The 16,340-nt window shown below is 46.9% G+C and overlaps 1 non-coding gene across 1 annotated transcript; it reads right to left on the bottom strand.

Moving 5' to 3' along the window:
• Positions 1-8,406: 8,406 nt before the first annotated feature.
• LOC148090546 (small nucleolar RNA SNORA71) lies at positions 8,407-8,540 on the bottom strand. Its single transcript, XR_015713758.1, has one exon. It is a non-coding gene; the product is annotated as a small nucleolar RNA SNORA71 (small nucleolar RNA).
• Between the last annotated feature and the right edge of the window lie 7,800 nt (positions 8,541-16,340).

The following is a 16,340-nucleotide window of genomic DNA, read 5'->3' as shown; positions in this document are numbered from 1 at the left end:
GTTATTTTGATTTTTAGATTTAACTGTTGATAGAATGCATTTATTGCCATTTTATTGTTCATATTTTTTATCTTCCCCCCCCCACCCCCCGGTTTCTCTTCTTAAAGAAGACCTTTTAACATTTCATGTAATACTGTTTTGGTGGTGATGAATTTCCTTTACCTTTTTGTTGTCTGGGAAGCTCTTTATCTGACCCTCAGTTCTAAATGATAGCTTTGCTGGGTAGAGTAATCTTGGTTGTAGGTTCTTGCTTTTCATCACTTTGAGTATTTCTTGCCGTTCCCTTCTGGCCTGCAAAGTTTCTGTTGAGAAATCAGCTGACAGCGGTATGGGCGCTCTCTTGTAGGTAACAAACTGCTTTTCTCGTGCTGCTTTTAAGATTCTCTCTGTCTTTAACCTTTTGCATTTTAACTATGATGTATCTTGGTGTGGGCCTCTTTGGGTTCATCTTGTTTGGGACTCTCTATGCTTCCTGGACTTGTACGTCTATTTCTTTCACCAGGTAAGGGACATTTTCTGTCATTATTTTTTCAAAAGGCTATCAATTTTTTAGTCCTTCTCTTTGCCTCACAGCATCCTCATGATGTGAATGTTGGCATGCTTGAATTTGTCCCAGAGGCTCCTTACACTATCTTCATTTTTTTGTATTCGTTTTTCTTTTTCCTCTTCTGATTGGGTGTTTCTTGCTTCCTTACATTCCAAATCGTTGATTTGATTCTTGGAGTCCTCTACTCTGCTGTTGATTCCCTGTAAATTATTCTTCATTCCAGGTAGCATTTCCTTCATTTCTGACTGGTCCTTTTCTATGTTGTTGATGTTCTCACTAAGTTTCTTGACATTCTCACTAAGTTTCTTGACGTTCTCACTAAGTTCCTTGAAGTTCTCAGTAAGTTCCTTGAGCATCCTTATAACCATTGTTTTGAACTTGAACTCTGTATCTGGTAGTTTTCTTGCTTCCACTTCACTTAGTTCTTTTTCTGGAGATTTCTCCTGTTCTTTCATTTGTAACATGTTTCTTTGTCTCCACATTTTGGCTGCTTCCCTGTGCTTGTTTCTATGTATCAGGTGGAGCTGCTATATCTCCCGGACTTCACAGAGTGGCCTGGTGTAGTAGGTGTCCTGCAGGGCCCAGTGGATCATCCTCCCCAGCCGCCTGAGCTGGGCACTCCAGGTGCGCCCCTGCATGAGCTGTGTGCACTGTCCTATTAGAGTTGAGCCTTGATTGATGTTGGCGTCACTGGGAGGAATTGACCCCCAGGTCAATCGGTTGCGAGGATTGGCTGCAACGGTAGAAGAGCTGCTGTGCAGGAGCTGACCCTATGGAGCAGGACTTGCTTCAGTGGGGCTTTGGGGCGCAGCAAGTCTGTCCCTTGAGTGTGCCGCTTGTGGAGGTGGTAGGGTTGTAATGAGGCGTGGTCTGAAGCTGACCACCAGGTACACTGGCTCTGGGACCTCACGGGAGGTCCAAAGTCAGACACTGCCTGTGCCCTGCCTGGGACCACCCGGAACGAGCTACAGAGTGATCTGCAGATGGCTGCTACTTGTGTTGGGCTTGGAGGTGCCCAGGAGAGGCCAAGCTGTGAACCAAGGTGGTCTGCCACTAGTGCCAGTCCTGGGGCCACTTATTGGAGGTACGGGGCACACTGAAGCCAGCTGCTGCTTGTTTGAGAGGTTTTAGGAAAGTCCAAAGCATGAGGCAAGAGAGGACAGTTGTATGGAAAAGCCACTGGAAATGGCTTGGATGAGCCTGCAAGAAGGGAGGGGCAGGGTCTCTGGGAAATCACCAGGGTGGGGCAAAAAGTGTGAGCCAGGTTGATGGAGATTCAGATATGACACCTGCCTGCGGGCTGTGTGGGGGCAGGGCTCAGCAAAAGAACAATGGCCTCTGCCAAGCACTTCTGCCTGGGAGAAAGCTGCCCCTCCAGTTCTTGCCCTGATTCCAGACAAGTTAGTTGCTCCCTGAATGCCATAGGATCCTTTCAAGCTGCTGCCCCAGGGCTGGAGCTCAGAGGAAGTGAGTCCGAGTAAGTCTGTGCACTGGCCCTATAAGAGGAACTGCCTAGGGCTCCAGTAGCCTCTCTGTCAGTCACAATCCCCGTTGGTGTTTACAGCCCCAAGGTATGGGGACTTCTCTTCCCGGCACAGGAACCCTAGGCTGAGGGGCCTAGTGGGGAGCTGGGACCCCTCGCTTCTCAGGGGAAACTGTCACAGCCAATATATCCCTCCTGATTTTAAACCACCACACGTGGGTGTGGGACCAGCTGGTTATGTTACTCCTCCCCAAGTCTCTGCCCCTCCTACCAGTCTTGATGTGGCTTCTTCTTTAATTCCCTAGTTGTAGGACTTCCATTCAGCCAGATTTTAGGTGGTACTGAATGCTGCTTGTTCTGTAGTTTAGTCGTAATTTTGATGTGGTTGTGGGAGCCAGTGAGTACCGAGTTCACCTATGCCGCCATCTTGACCAGAACCTCTAGGTAGGTGATTTAGAATGGCACAGCGCTCTCCACCACAAATCAGCACCTCTGTTTTTCAGCCAGCTTTTCCTTAGTCATACATTTCTGACTACATTCTAGACTTCTGTAAATGCTGATTCTGACAGTTTTTGCCAGCTCAATAGTTGCTCTTGTGGAGGAATGGAGCCTTGGAGTTCCTCATTTCTGCTTTCTTGGCAATGTCACCCAGAACATCCATGCATTACACTATTTTAATCAATAAATATCCAAATTTTCAGAAATGAACAAAATGTAATAGAACCATAATAGGAGAGTGAGAAGCAGAAGCAGAGTGGATAGTGTTGTGAAAAGGCTGAATTCTCTTCTGTTCATCAATACCGGTTTTTTTTACTTTAAAAAAAATTATCTTTATTGTTGAAAGTATTACAGATATCCCCCCCTTTTCCCCCCATTGATACCCTCCAACCCACATCCCCCCCCCCAAAGCCTTGACCAAACTATTGTCTGTGTCCATGGGTTATGCATATAAGCATGTAGGTTCTTTGATTAATCTCTCCCCACCCACTCCCCCCACCCCCACAGGCTCCCCCACCCCCACCTGCTCCCCCACCCCCACCTTCCCTCTGAGATTCCTCAGTCTGTTCCATGCGTCTATGTCTCTGAATCTATTTTGTCCCTCAGTCTATGTTGTTTATTAGATTCCGCATATGAGTGAGATCATGTGAAACTGAATCAGGAAGAATCAGAAAACCTGAATAAGCTAATAACAACTGATGAAATAAAAGCAGCAATAAAAAAACTCCCAGCAAACAAAAGCCCTGATCCAGACAGCTTCACAGGGGAGCTTTCTAGTTCTTTAAGTTGTAGAATTAGATAGTTTACTAAAAAATTTTTCTAGCTTTTTGAGGTAGGCCTGTAGTGCTATGGACTTCTTTTGCTGTGTCCCATAGATTTTGGGTTGTTGTGTGTTCATTTTGATTTGCTTCCAGGAAGATTTTTATGTCTTTCTTGATCTTATTGGTAACCCATTCATTGTTTAATAACATGTTATTTAGCCTCCATGTGTTTGAATGTTTTTGAGTGTTTTTACTGTAGTTGATTTCTAATTTCATGCCATTGTGATCTGAGATGCCTGGTATGATTTCAGTGTTCTTGAACTTGTAGAGACTTGTTTTGTGTCCTAACATGTGGTCTATCTTTGAGAATGACCCATGTACACTTGAGTAGAATGTATATTCTGCAGCTTTGGGGTGAAATGTCCTGTAAATGTCAATTAAATACATCTGACCTAGTGTGCCATTTAGAGTCACTGTTTCTGTATTTACTTTTGTCTGGACGATCTATCCAGTGAAGTCAGTGGGGTGTTAAGGTCTCCAACTATGACTGTATTTCTGTTGATCTCTCCCTTAAAGTCCTTAAGGTTATTATTGATAAGTCCTTATTTATTGCCATTTTAATTCTTTATGCCTATGTTTCTCTCTCTATGTCTTCTTATTATTATAGCAGTCCCTTTAAAATTTCTTGCAATGCTTCTATTTCTACTTCTAATTACAACAGTTCCTTTAAGATTTCTTGCAATGCTGGTTTGGTGGTGATATACTCCTTTAGCCTTTTTGTTTCCTTTTTTTTTTTTTTTTTGACTAGGAAGCTCTTTAGTTCACCATCTATCTTCAGTGATAGCCTTGCTGGATAGAGTAGTCTTGGTTTCAGATCCTTGTTTTGCATTACCTTGAACACTTCATGCCATTCCCTTCTGGCCTGTAGAGTTTCTGATGAGAAGTCAGCTGACAGCCTTACCGGAGCGCCTATGTAGGTAACAGATTGCTTTTCTCTTGCTGCCTTTAAGATTCTCTCTTTGTCTTGAATTTTTGGCATTTTAATTATGATGTGTCTGGGTGTGGGCCTCTTTGGATTCTTCTTGCTTGGGACTCTCTGTGTCTCCTGAACTTGTGTGACTTTTTCCTTCACCAGGTTAGGGAAGTCTTCTGCCATTAGTTCTTCAAACAGGTTCTCTAACCCTTGCTTACTTTCGACCTCCTCCAGCATTCCTATGATGCGAATATTGTTCCATTTCATATTGTTCCACAGCTCCCTTTGACAGTCCCCCTGTTTTTCAATTGTTTTTTCTTTTTGGAACTCTGATTGAGTGATTTTTCTCTACAGTGTCTTCTAATTCGCTGATCGGATCCTCAGCTTCCTCTAATCTGCTGTTTTTTCTTTCAACGTATTCTTTATTTCTGCTATGTCATTCTTAATTTCCTTCAGAGTTTCCACATCTTTTTTCATACTCTTGAGCATCTTTACAATCAGTATTCTGAACTCTATATCTGATAGATTGGTTATCTTTATTTCGTTTAGCTCTTTTTCTGGAGACTTCTCTTATTCTTTCATTTGAGGCTTGTTTTTCTGTCTCCCCATTTTGGCTGCCTATTTGGGTTTGTTTCTTTTCTTTTCTTTTCCTTTTCTTTTCTTTTCTTTTCTTTCTTTTCTTTTCTTCTTTTTTTTAAACATACCTTTATTTATTTCAGAGAGAGGAAAGGAGGGGGAGAGAGAGAGAGAGATAGAAACATCAGTGATGAGAGAGCCATTGATTGGCTGCCTATCCCGCAACCCCGGCTTGTGCCCTAACCGGGAATCGAACCCCGATCTCTTGGATCCTAGGTCGATGCTCAACTGCTGAGCCATGCCCGGCCGGGCTGGGTTTGTTTCTATGTATTAGGTAGATCTGCTGGGACTCTCAGTATTTTTGGAGGGTCTCTGGTGCAAGCCAATGTCAGACGCAGTTTGTGACTGGCCCTGAGTCCACTGTTTGGAGCTATCAACCACCCTCAGCTTGGGGTCTACTCTGCTGGGGCTGAGTGCAGTTGGACAGGACCATGGTGTACACCACAGCCTGCTTTTCCAAGGCCCGGGTCCAGAAGCAGATCAGGCAAAGACTCAAAGCACTATGAGGTCTGCCTCTGCCTACAGGCTGATTAATCTGATTCTCTTAATGAGCCTCAGGTTGTAGAAACTCCAGAGGATGGGGCGCAAGGTTTTCCAGCAGGGTGGGGCAATTGATTTCCCCTCCAGGCAAAAGCAGCAAAATGTCTGCCTGAGAAAGATGTCCTTTGCAGTATGGGGGAATGACTTGGCACAGGGATCCAGACAGGTGCCTTCTGATCTCTATCTCCAGAGCCCACAACCTTACATTCTCCTCACACAGCTCCAGTCCACTCTGCCCTCCCTTTGCTGGAGCCCAAGGTGAGTGGCTGCACACAAAACTTGGTGCATTGGCTCTTTAAGAGGGTGCCTGCATTTCCAGCCACCTCTCCCTGTCCAAAAGAAACCCTGCTGCTTTTCACAGCCAGATGTTATTTGGGCACCTTTCTCAGTTCTGGTGCTCTTGGCCTGGAAGCCCAGCTGGGCGTTTAGGCCCCAGAGTCCTCAGTGGGAACCCACCACAGCTGAGATCTCCCTCCGAACCTTCAGCTGCTGCCTGTGGGAGCCCATCCAGCCCTCTCTCGCCTCCGCACTTCTTACCAGTCTCTGTGTGGTCTCCACTTTTCCTCCTTAGTTATGAGGGTGCTCTCCAGCTTGTCTTCAGTTGCAGTTGATTATTCAGTATAGTTTTTCTATATTTTCGTTGTAATTCCAGGTTGGTTGCGGGAGAGTGTCAGTGTAGCTTCCACTCAGTCCGCCGCCATCTTTAATCTCCCTGCTCATCGATAATTAATCTCTAAAATATGAGAGTCAAGAAAGAAAAAAGGAGAAAGAAGCACGAAAGAGAGGAAGAGAAAGAGAGAGGGACTGGGTGAAGGAAAAAAGAAAGAGAGGGGAATGGAAGTGAAGGACGAGAAACAGAAAGAAAGAAGGAAGAAAGGGAGGGAAGGAAGAAGGAGACCCTCCCTGTAGCCACTACAGCTGCTGCATGTAGCCAGGTGAGATTCTTCATTGTCTTCATCATGACCACCACCACCATTATCCCGATCAAGAGCATCTCCCTCCCTCCAGCTCACATCAGAATTCTCAAGTTCTTCAATGGCAGGCTCTGTTCACACTTGTGGAGTAACAGGGAGTGCATTTACCCTGCCAATTCAAAGAATCCCCCCAAACCAGAGGCATTATATGAAACACAGGCTGTAAAGAAAACGGGTATCAAGCAATGAAGGACAGTGATCCCAGGGAGATGGGAAACAAGAGGTCTGACCTGCATTTGCCCCGCTGACTGTTTGGTGAGGGAGTTTCCTTGTAGAGGCCAATGGACACTCCGAGTTTAGGAGATGGAACTGAAATTCTCAGCACCCAGAGTTTGCGGGTTAGAGGACCAGAGGGAAGAGAGTGGCGGAGGGTGAGGACCCTGTGTATCCACAGGAGTCCCATTGGGGTATTCCACAGACCACTGATCAGCACAAGTGTATGAGGAAACTTCGTGAGGCTTGGGGAAGAACCGCCTGAACAGATGAAAGGTACTAATGCCCAGCGCTCAAGCAGGACAGAGACTAGTGGCTGTCCCCTCCAGCCAGGATGGTAAACCTCACAATTTGGGAGGCATTGGGTAAGGTGCTCGGAAGGGTCTTGCCTCAGTGGTGTGGGAAAAAAATGACTCCTATACTGAAAGAGCCCACGCAGCAAATCTTCAGAGCCAGACCCTGAAGGATCCAACTATTTCCAAGCCACTTAACAGCATCCAGAACAAAGCTCAAAAAATACAGGGTGGGGCAAAAGTAGGTTTACAGTGGTTCATATGGAAAATAATACAATAATAAAGAATAATAATACAAGAATAAACTCTGTGTTTCACATACTCACAACTGTAAAGCTACTTTTGCCCCACACTGTATGTCTAGCACTATAAAGATAACCAGCACTTAGGGGAAAATCATAATGTCTGGCATAAATGAAAAAGTACCAGGAGCAGAAAAATCCAACCAATAATGAGGAGAGAAATCATGCAATAAAAGCCTGGAAAGAAAGAAAACCTGCCTTTATTTGCAGATATGATCAGCTACAGAGAAAATCTGATGGTTTCTACACAAGAGCCACTAGACTAATTAGGGGGCTTAGCGAGTTTGCAGGACCCAACATATTTTTAGAGACAGATACTATATATAAGAACATGTTGCCCGGCCGGGCGTGGCTCAGCGGTTGAGCGTCGACCTAGGATCCAGGAGATCAGGGTTCGATTCCCAGTCCGGGCACATGCCCGGGTTGCGGGCTGCAGCCGATCAATGACTCTCTCATCATTGATGTTTCTATCTCTCTCTCTCCGTCTCCTTTCCTCTCTCTGAAATCAATAAAGATACATTAAAAAAAAAAAATGTAAAAATTAAAAATAAGAGCCTTAATTCTCCTTGTTGACATAAGGGATGAGACACACCCTCTTCCCGTTTCCTAAAGTGTTTGCTTTAGAAAACTTGTAAGTTCTTTCTCTGTTTCTTTGAAAGCATGTAATTTTTTTTTTTTTTTTTTTCTGCAGGGGACAAGAAGTCTGCATGTGATTGGCCACTTGGCACTACTTATATGTCTGGAAATCATCGTGGTCATCAACAGAAAGTCACTTGGGGAATCCAAGTCTTAGGATATGAATGCACTGACAGCCTGCTTCCCTTGAACCTCAGTCTACTTCATGCTCAGTCACTGCCACTCACCTAAGGCTGTCCCATTAGATAGGGACAAGGGTGGATCCTCTGAATATGAAGGAAACCTTACAACTTTTCTTTGCCTGCATTACCTGACACAGGCAGCCTGTACTCACTTCAAACACAGGCACAGAAAAGAACACCGAGCTGTTGAAACAGAAGTACAGGCAGAAGGCCACAGCTATGGCTCCACAACCAACCCATGCATTGCCTGAGGCAGGACCCACTATCATTCTCCTTTGTTAAGGCCGCACAGAAACCAGCTCTGAGCCAGGCACTCAATAAACCAGACATCAGGGGCCAGGAGACATCAGAAGGTGGTGAGACAGAGCTGTGGGAAAGCTCCAGGGTTTGGAAGAGACAACAGTGGACCCTCCAAACATGGGGACATGCTTTCAACAATTGCTCTTCCTGCACCATCAATGACCAGGGCACACGGAGCCCACAATCACTTTCGAATGCAGGAGTCACATAAATATTTAAAAAATCTTCTTGCCAGCTTTATGACCCAGGAATATAGTTTTCAGGCCCCTGAGAAACATTTCTTTGGAATGAAAACATCAAGCAAGATCGCATCCCAATCTCCTGGTTTCCATGGGAGGTTAGAAGCCTAACTTCAGTGGGCACCTGGCTCCGAGGTGCAAAACTAGCTCCCATCCTGCAGCTACAAGACATTGATTTTTCTCTTGGATAATGCCAATTGTATTAGTCTACTCAAGCTGCTCTAACAAAATACCAATACTGGGTGGCTTAAAGAACAGAAATTTATTTCCTTATAGTTCTGGAGGCTAGAAGTCCACAATCAAGGTGCCGGGAAATTCAGCTTCTGGCGAGGACTGCCTTCCTGGCTTGTAGATGGCCACCTTCTCCTATATCCTCACATGACCTTTCCTCAGTGCATTGGGATTGAGAGAGGGAGGGAGGGGGAAAGCAGGAGAACTGGGGTGGGGAGAGAAAGGAGGAGGAGAGGGGGGGAAGGAGAAAAAGGAGGAGGAGGGGGGGAGGAGGAGGAGTGGAGAAGAGAAGAAGAGGAGAGAGAGCACAGGTGAGTTCTAGTGTCTTCTTATAAGGACACTAATCTTATAGGACCTCATTTAACCTTAGTTATTTCCTAAAAGGCCACATCTCTCAATACAGTCACACAGGGTTTAGGGCTTCAATATATGAGTTTGAGGTGTGGGAGCAACACATTCAGTCCAAAACACCAGTGAACTAATACATATGGTCGCCCCAGTTACCAGGTAAATTTAAGATGAACTATATGTGAGACCTGGTGATCTCAAGTCCTCTTATTTGAGGACTAGCTATGTAGACCTTGAGAACTTGTATGTAGTGAGTTATATCTGCTTGGCTATACAAAAGGGTTAGATTTCTTCCTGTCTTTGGAATCTCTTAGCAGATTGTCCGTGGTGTACATCACATTCTGGTGCAATGGTTATTCAGTAATAAAACTGTTTTTCTTCTACCTTTGTGGAGACATTTTCTGGGTTGGCAGAAGATTTCGTTCTATTTTTTGTTTCTTAGCTACTAAAAGTACTTGAGAAGAACCCTCTTAATAGTTGAGGAGAGAGGGCAAGGGGGGCAGGGAAACAGGTATCACCATTGTACACCCATTTCAAAGAGGGTCAAATACAATTTCAAGATAGAAAAGGACCTAGGAGCATAGGGAAGCCAGGGTGGGCTTTCTTACCAACCTTCTTTTCTCCTCTACTTTTCCTGCATTTGTCCACTCCTGCACTTGTCCATTTTCATTAGCCACATGGACATTCCCTGGAGCCATTGGAAGAAAAGGCACTATCCCAGCCTCCTGGTGGCTCCACGTGACAGTGTTGAGGTTGGTACGATACTGTGGCTAAGACAGTGGGTGCTCGAATCAAACAAAGATTCAAATGCAGCCTCTGCCACTTCCTAGCTGAGTGACCTTGAGAAAGTTACTTAGCTTCTCTGGGCCTCAATTCCTCACCTACAAAAGGTGTAATAGTACCTGGCGCACTGGGTTTTTGTGAGAATTATATATAATAATGTAGGTAAAGTACATAGCATAGTGCCCCCATACCGAGGATTTTATTTTTCATTATATTTTCCCAAGACTATATACTACACTGTCTCCTCTCCCTCCCCCAAACTCATAACCAGTTGTCGCAGCACTTTTCTTCTCTGATCTGAAACAAGGACAGTAAGGCACAAAGTTTTTTTAAAAAAAAATGTCTTTATTGATTTCAGAGAGAGGAAGGGAGAGGGAGAGAGAGATAGAAACATCAATGATGAGAGAGTCATTGATTGGCTGCCTCCTGCACGGCCCTGAACTGGGGATCGAGCCCGCAACCCGGGCCCGGGCCCTGAGCGGGAATCAAATCTTGATCGCCTGGATCCTAGGCCGATGCTCAACCCCTGAGCCACGCCCGGCCAGGCACAAAACTATTATTCTAGTGTTTCTGGATTCTTAGCTTTGCTCATGCAAACTGAGTTATGCAAACTGAGTTTTTTGTTTGTTTGTTTGCTTTTCTTGTGTGGCAGAAAACAAATCCAGCAGTGACAGAGATGTGGGGAAACTAGCATTCTGGTGGGGGTGGGCACATTTTCTGGAGAGCGATTTTGTATTGTAGATCTACCTCTTGGAATCTATCTTAAGAAAGCAACCATTCGTACAGAGACCTATATACAATAACCCCATTAAAACATTATGTATAATAGGGAAAATGAGAACGATTTAAGTGTTGAACAATATTATAACGCACCTTCTGTGCGTCCATTCGATAAGATGTTTTTGAAGAATTTTTAGACAGAGGTAAGGTCCAGATGGTGGATGAGAAAATTTCAGGGGGGAAAATCAGTGCTAACCTTGAAAAACCTTACTTGTTTATATGACTGTTATACATTTAATGTAGTCCTACAACTTTAAAACTATAAAAGTATGCCAATCTGCTGACAGTAGTTCATGGTGAATGACAAGACCCAAGTAATTTTCATTTTCTTTCATTTCCTAAATCATCTTCAATTGCCTGCACTATGTGAATATTTGAACTCCAGAACCGCCCCTCCAACCCAAGGACAGAGGCAAGAAAATCTGGACGCTGGAAAGAAACTCAGATACAAAATATTAGCTCAGTTTTATTATCTTCGGTAGGCGATATTTAAGCACCAATTAAACAAGAGGGCAGAGTGCCCAAGGGCCAGTACAGGCAAACAATTAACCCCCCACTCCCAAATAAAGTGGCAACTACTGCAAAAACCGTGGCCCTAGGGAAGGATGCACTGCCTAGGACGGGACACTCCTGTGGCCTCAATCCCCGTTTTTGGGCTGAAACTTAGCACAAAACGGGGGCACGAAGTGCTGCATGGTATGCACCAATATGGAAAGCCGGTTCAGCATGGAGGCAGCAGAAATTTGCAGGAGGTCAGAGTCTTCAGCAGTTAATCGGCTAAGAGTGAGGGGAAAAGAAAATCACTTTCGAGGCGATAACTTCTGGCCTTCCTCACTCCAACCCCTCCCCGAAGGTGGCAACTGGACCTACTCCTTCATTAGAGAGGCCCTCAGGCTGCGACAGACCCGGTGCCCCATGGCCCTCCTTAGACCAACCCTTTGGTGTCTCCACATCTTTAACAGAGCGCCCCCCAAGCAGATATTTGCCCCGCCTCCTGCTGCTATTCCCACCCAGGCCCTTCTAGAACTTACATAAACAGGTCACTGCCGGTCACTGTGAGTTCCCAACGAACCATCCCGTGGTAGGGTTCAGCACCTGGGGTCAGATACCTGCGGGCCACCTCCGCATCCACGTAGGACAGGAAAGGCACCGTGAGGGCACTGGTGGAGTTAAGGTAAAGGCACCATCCACACACCAACTTTACGGTTCAGGCCCCCTTGCCTGTCAAAGGCCGGGCTTCTCCCAGACGACCCCTCAGGCCACCCGAGACCCTCCAGGATGAGTTTTCAAGGAACTCTGCACCACAGCCCCCCTCAGGCCACTCCCCATGTCTCCAGGACACCGCAGCTGCTTCCCCCAGCCACCTTGGGTCGCCATAATCCCCTTCTGTCACCCCAGAAGTCCACCCCGCTCCCACCAGCCCCGGAAGCCTATCCTGCCCATCCCCTCACCCCTTACTTCCACGGGAGGGGGGAGGGAGGCTCCTTGAAAAAGATACAACTCCAGCACTTGGCTTCCCAGGCGTCTGTCGGAGGCAGAGGCCTCTCCAGCCTGCCCGGAGTCGAGCGATGCCCCCTCCACCTGCGGAGCTACCTCAGCGGCAGCGCTTTCCGCTCCGGTGCTGGCCCGCTCTCCAGGGCCCATGGGGCCCCCTGGGCCAGTGGGTGATCCAGAACCACCCGCCATGCTGCCTGTGCGGTTGGCGTCGTCGTCCGGGGCCTGCATGGCGGCGCTGCCCACCACAAACCGGAACTACTTTTTCGCTCACCCCTGAGAGGCTAGACCCTCCCGTGAGGCCCCGCCCCCGCCCCGCCCCGCCCGCCGCAGGCAGCGCCTGCGCACACAGACCTGGAGGGGGCTCCTGGCATGGGATTGGTTCCCGCTAAGCCAGCCTTGCCTCCGACTGTCTGCCCTGCCAGGGAGACCCCGTTTCGTTTCCAGGGAGACACTGGGCTCCCTCACGAAGCCCCGCCCCTCTGTGACTGGGTCCCCGCAGGTCCTGCCCATCCTGGAAGAGAGAGGTTGGAGTGAAAGGCCCTAAGCGCAGGGCGCCGGAGTGAGTCCAGACCAAGGGGAGCATCAAGATGGGGAGAATGTGGCAGGGGAAACAGGGTCAAGCATGGCCAACTTAGCCTTGCAGGGACGCCGTGCCCAGGACTTGGAGAGGCGAGCCCTGAGGGAAAGAAACGGTCCATGTCCCTGTGGCCATTCTGTGTATCCATGGGTAAATGGCGGGGGACCGGTGGCATGCTGGGAGAAACTGGGTCCTATTCAGAAGTCTCTGGCAGCCTCAAACTTTTAGGAATCTGAGAATAAATAGTGTTTCTGAACATGTCCTAATGGGCTCCTGTCCCACAAGCAGCCAGTTCCCTCGGGCCAACCCACAAACTCGTTTCCCTTGAGGACGGGCTGTGAAAGTGCCCAAGTGCCCATGAAGACACCCGCAAGAGATTAATTAGAGCTTTCCACTCCCACGGCCTTGACAGCAGCTCCCAAACCATGCTGCTCCAGGCAGGCAATAAGGGCTACGCCTCACTCCAACAACCCCTCACACCCTCCCCCACATCAAACCACAGACTGAACAGAAACTTCAGGGGAAGCATGTGACTTCCAAGAAAAGGGGTCTCCCCAAATTGGGAGGTTGGCAGTGAGGAGTGTGGTCAGGGCTGGGCACTCATCCCCCCCTGCAGGCCCGGCCTTCACGACCTCATCTAAGCCCCATGGTATCTAACACGACTACCATCCTGTTGGGGGTCAGGGCTTCAATATACATGAATTTTGCAGGGGGAGGACCCAAACATTCAGTCCATAGCAGAGTGCTACTCGCTCACTCCATCTATGTTGGCGTGAATATTTTTAACAAGGAGCCAAAGATTGATGTGACCAAACATAGAAACAACATCTTTACTGGTTGATAATGCATGCTAGCTGTTGTGAGAGGTATGACAGGAGGAAGACCTAAGGTCTCACAGGTTCTCCCAGCTGAGGGACAGGACAGAGACAGCAAACTAAGATTTTGTGATAAAAATGTTTTAAAGCAATTCAAATCCAAACGCCCTCATTAAGCTCCTGGAATCAAAGGAGCTATCAAGGTCCAGATCTGTGATGATGGTTACTCTACTTTCTCTCAACTTCACCGTGGAGTGCCCCATTCCCCTGCTTGTGCTCCCTGCCTGAGGGACAGTGTTTCTCCAGCTGTCCTCACCAGTGGTGGTGACTGCTCATGCTCCTGTGCCAGGCCCACCCCTCACATCTCAGGTCCAGGAGGTGTCGCAGGCCACGTCTAGGTTCCTCTCTGCTGCTCTGGGCCACCCTTCTACCTGCTGTTCTGGTTGCTGTCTTTACCTAGCTCTGCTCTGTGTCCCAGAGGCTGCCCCAGGTGGACGGCACCACTCAGGAAGCTCCCTTGTCCAGACTGCCAGTTGGGCTCAGCCAGTGGAGGGCACCGACAGGAGACCAGAGGATGGGAGGAGCGAGAACCAAGGGTATTTGTACCTTCCCCCCAACACACATCCTCTGAGACTCCCTACAGTTCTGGAAGTGGTTGCATTCCTCAACTCTCACCCAGATGCAGTAACACTGATCCCTGTCCCTGCCCCTTTAGGCCCAGGCTCGTTATAGAGAAGATGGCTTTTCTTGGTGCCTGACCATCCCTTGGTGGCTGTGACATGCTGGTCAATGTTTGACAACTTGTTCTCTGGGGTGTGGACGGGGTGGGGGGATTGGAAAGTATGCATATATATGTATAGAAGTTTATTATAACTCTAGCTCTGTTATAATTCTGACTCACATAAAGAATGTGTAGTACACAATTTAAAATTATAATAAAATATAAAATACTCTTTATTGTAAATTTCATAGACTTCATGGATTCTCACGGATTGCTTTAGTTGACTTTTGCCAAACTCTTGTTTGTATCTGTAGCCGATCTGTGCTTGCAAGTGATGAGCCAATGTGGTCGTGACACGAATGTCACTTGATAATTTCATTCACGGTCATGAGTAAGGCAAAAACGAAACAAGACAGACACACATCCATCAGTGACGTGTGGAGCTTCTTTTCCGAGTCGAATAATGGTGTTGGAATATGCCAAAAGCATTTCTTCAAATTTTTATGCTATTCACAATGGAACAGCTACAGACAACACACAATTTTAAGTGCATTCAATCTCGTTAATTATTATCGTTTCCTCCATCACTTTCTTAAGTCTAGGCAATCAACAAAACAATAAGCCAAGGCCTGATTTGTACCATTTGCCAATTTCCGTGGTGTCAATATTCTAACCCTGGCCAATTTCAAGCCAGCAGCAGATGTCATGGAACACAGGGTTGGGAAAGATGTGTACTCGTTCACCATTATATAGTATTTCCACCATATAGTTCCAATAGACAAAGTTAACTACAAGAGCATAGATGACAGTAATGTGTAATAAGATAATTAGAAAGCGGTGGGTTGTTTTTCTTACCTTTGAAAGGTATAATTCATTTAATTGTAAGTTCATGTAATCAAAATTTTAATAAGTATGCAAAATAAATGACTTCTAGACATCACCATGCAGCATGGTGCCTATAGTCAACAATATCGTATTATATCCTTAAAATATGCTATGCTAAATATTCTTACCATACACACCCAACAAAATAATAAAGGGGGTGGGGGAAAACTTTGGTTGGTGATGTCTATGCCCTTGATGGTGGTGATGGTTAGCAGGTGTATGCTTACCCCCAAACTAGTACAGTTGTATACATTAAATATGCACAGCTTTTTACATGTTAAACAAACCTCAATAAAGTGGTTTAGAGAATAAAATAAGCTTCTATTATTGGCTGCTTTGAACATCCAACTCCCAAATTTTTGATGATTTAACACTCAGCTCTCGGGAGCCCACATGAGCCAGCTCCGACTCGCCACTGCTTCTTGGTCCCTTGCCCTTGCTCACACCTCTCTAGATAGTCCTCTCATTGAGCACTCCTCAGCTAAAAACTTTACAGGTTGGTCGGCACTCTAACAAGAAGCACAGCGCCCTTCCTTCCAGCCACGGACTGGATTTACAGCTAAAATACTGCATAGCCAGCTTGAAAAAAACAAGAGAAATATAGCTTATGGACATATTTTGAGTAAGGAGCACTGAAGAAACACCATAGAGTCTGATAAGAGAGGGGGAGGTGTAGAAAGGGGAAGTCCCCCCTGAAGCCTGTGCTCAGCCGTGAGGCCTGAGGGTTAGAGCCTGGAAAACTCCCTCCCCTTGGGAGTGCAGGCTGGCATCCAAAAGGTGGAATTTCAAACCTGGGGCAGAAGAGAAGGGAAGGAGAGCCTGTGCAGGGTGGGCAGAGGGAACCAGGGGCACAGTGTGCTGTGAGGAGGGGGCTGCTCCTTCCCAGTGAAAAAACGCAGCTAATGGCAGCAGCCTGGGCAGGAGAGATTCACCCCGGGTGCTGACTGCAGGAAAGGCTGTCCCTCAGGGTGTGGCTTCCTAATAGAAAGGTGCCAGAGGGCTGCACTCAGCAGTGACCTAAAGGGACCCTCTGCTTTCCTGTAAGGCATTGTGTAGAACCCCAGAAAGCAGTTGAACTGTATGGCGTAGGGAAGGGGAAGAGACACCTCCTGGCACCAGAGAGAGG

Source organism: Miniopterus natalensis, chromosome X, assembly GCF_054644295.1.
Source record: "Miniopterus natalensis isolate mMinNat1 chromosome X, mMinNat1.hap1, whole genome shotgun sequence".
Taxonomy (NCBI): Eukaryota; Metazoa; Chordata; class Mammalia; order Chiroptera; family Miniopteridae; genus Miniopterus; species Miniopterus natalensis.
Note: the sequence above shows the minus strand (reverse complement) of the source record. Positions and strands in the feature narration are given on the sequence as shown.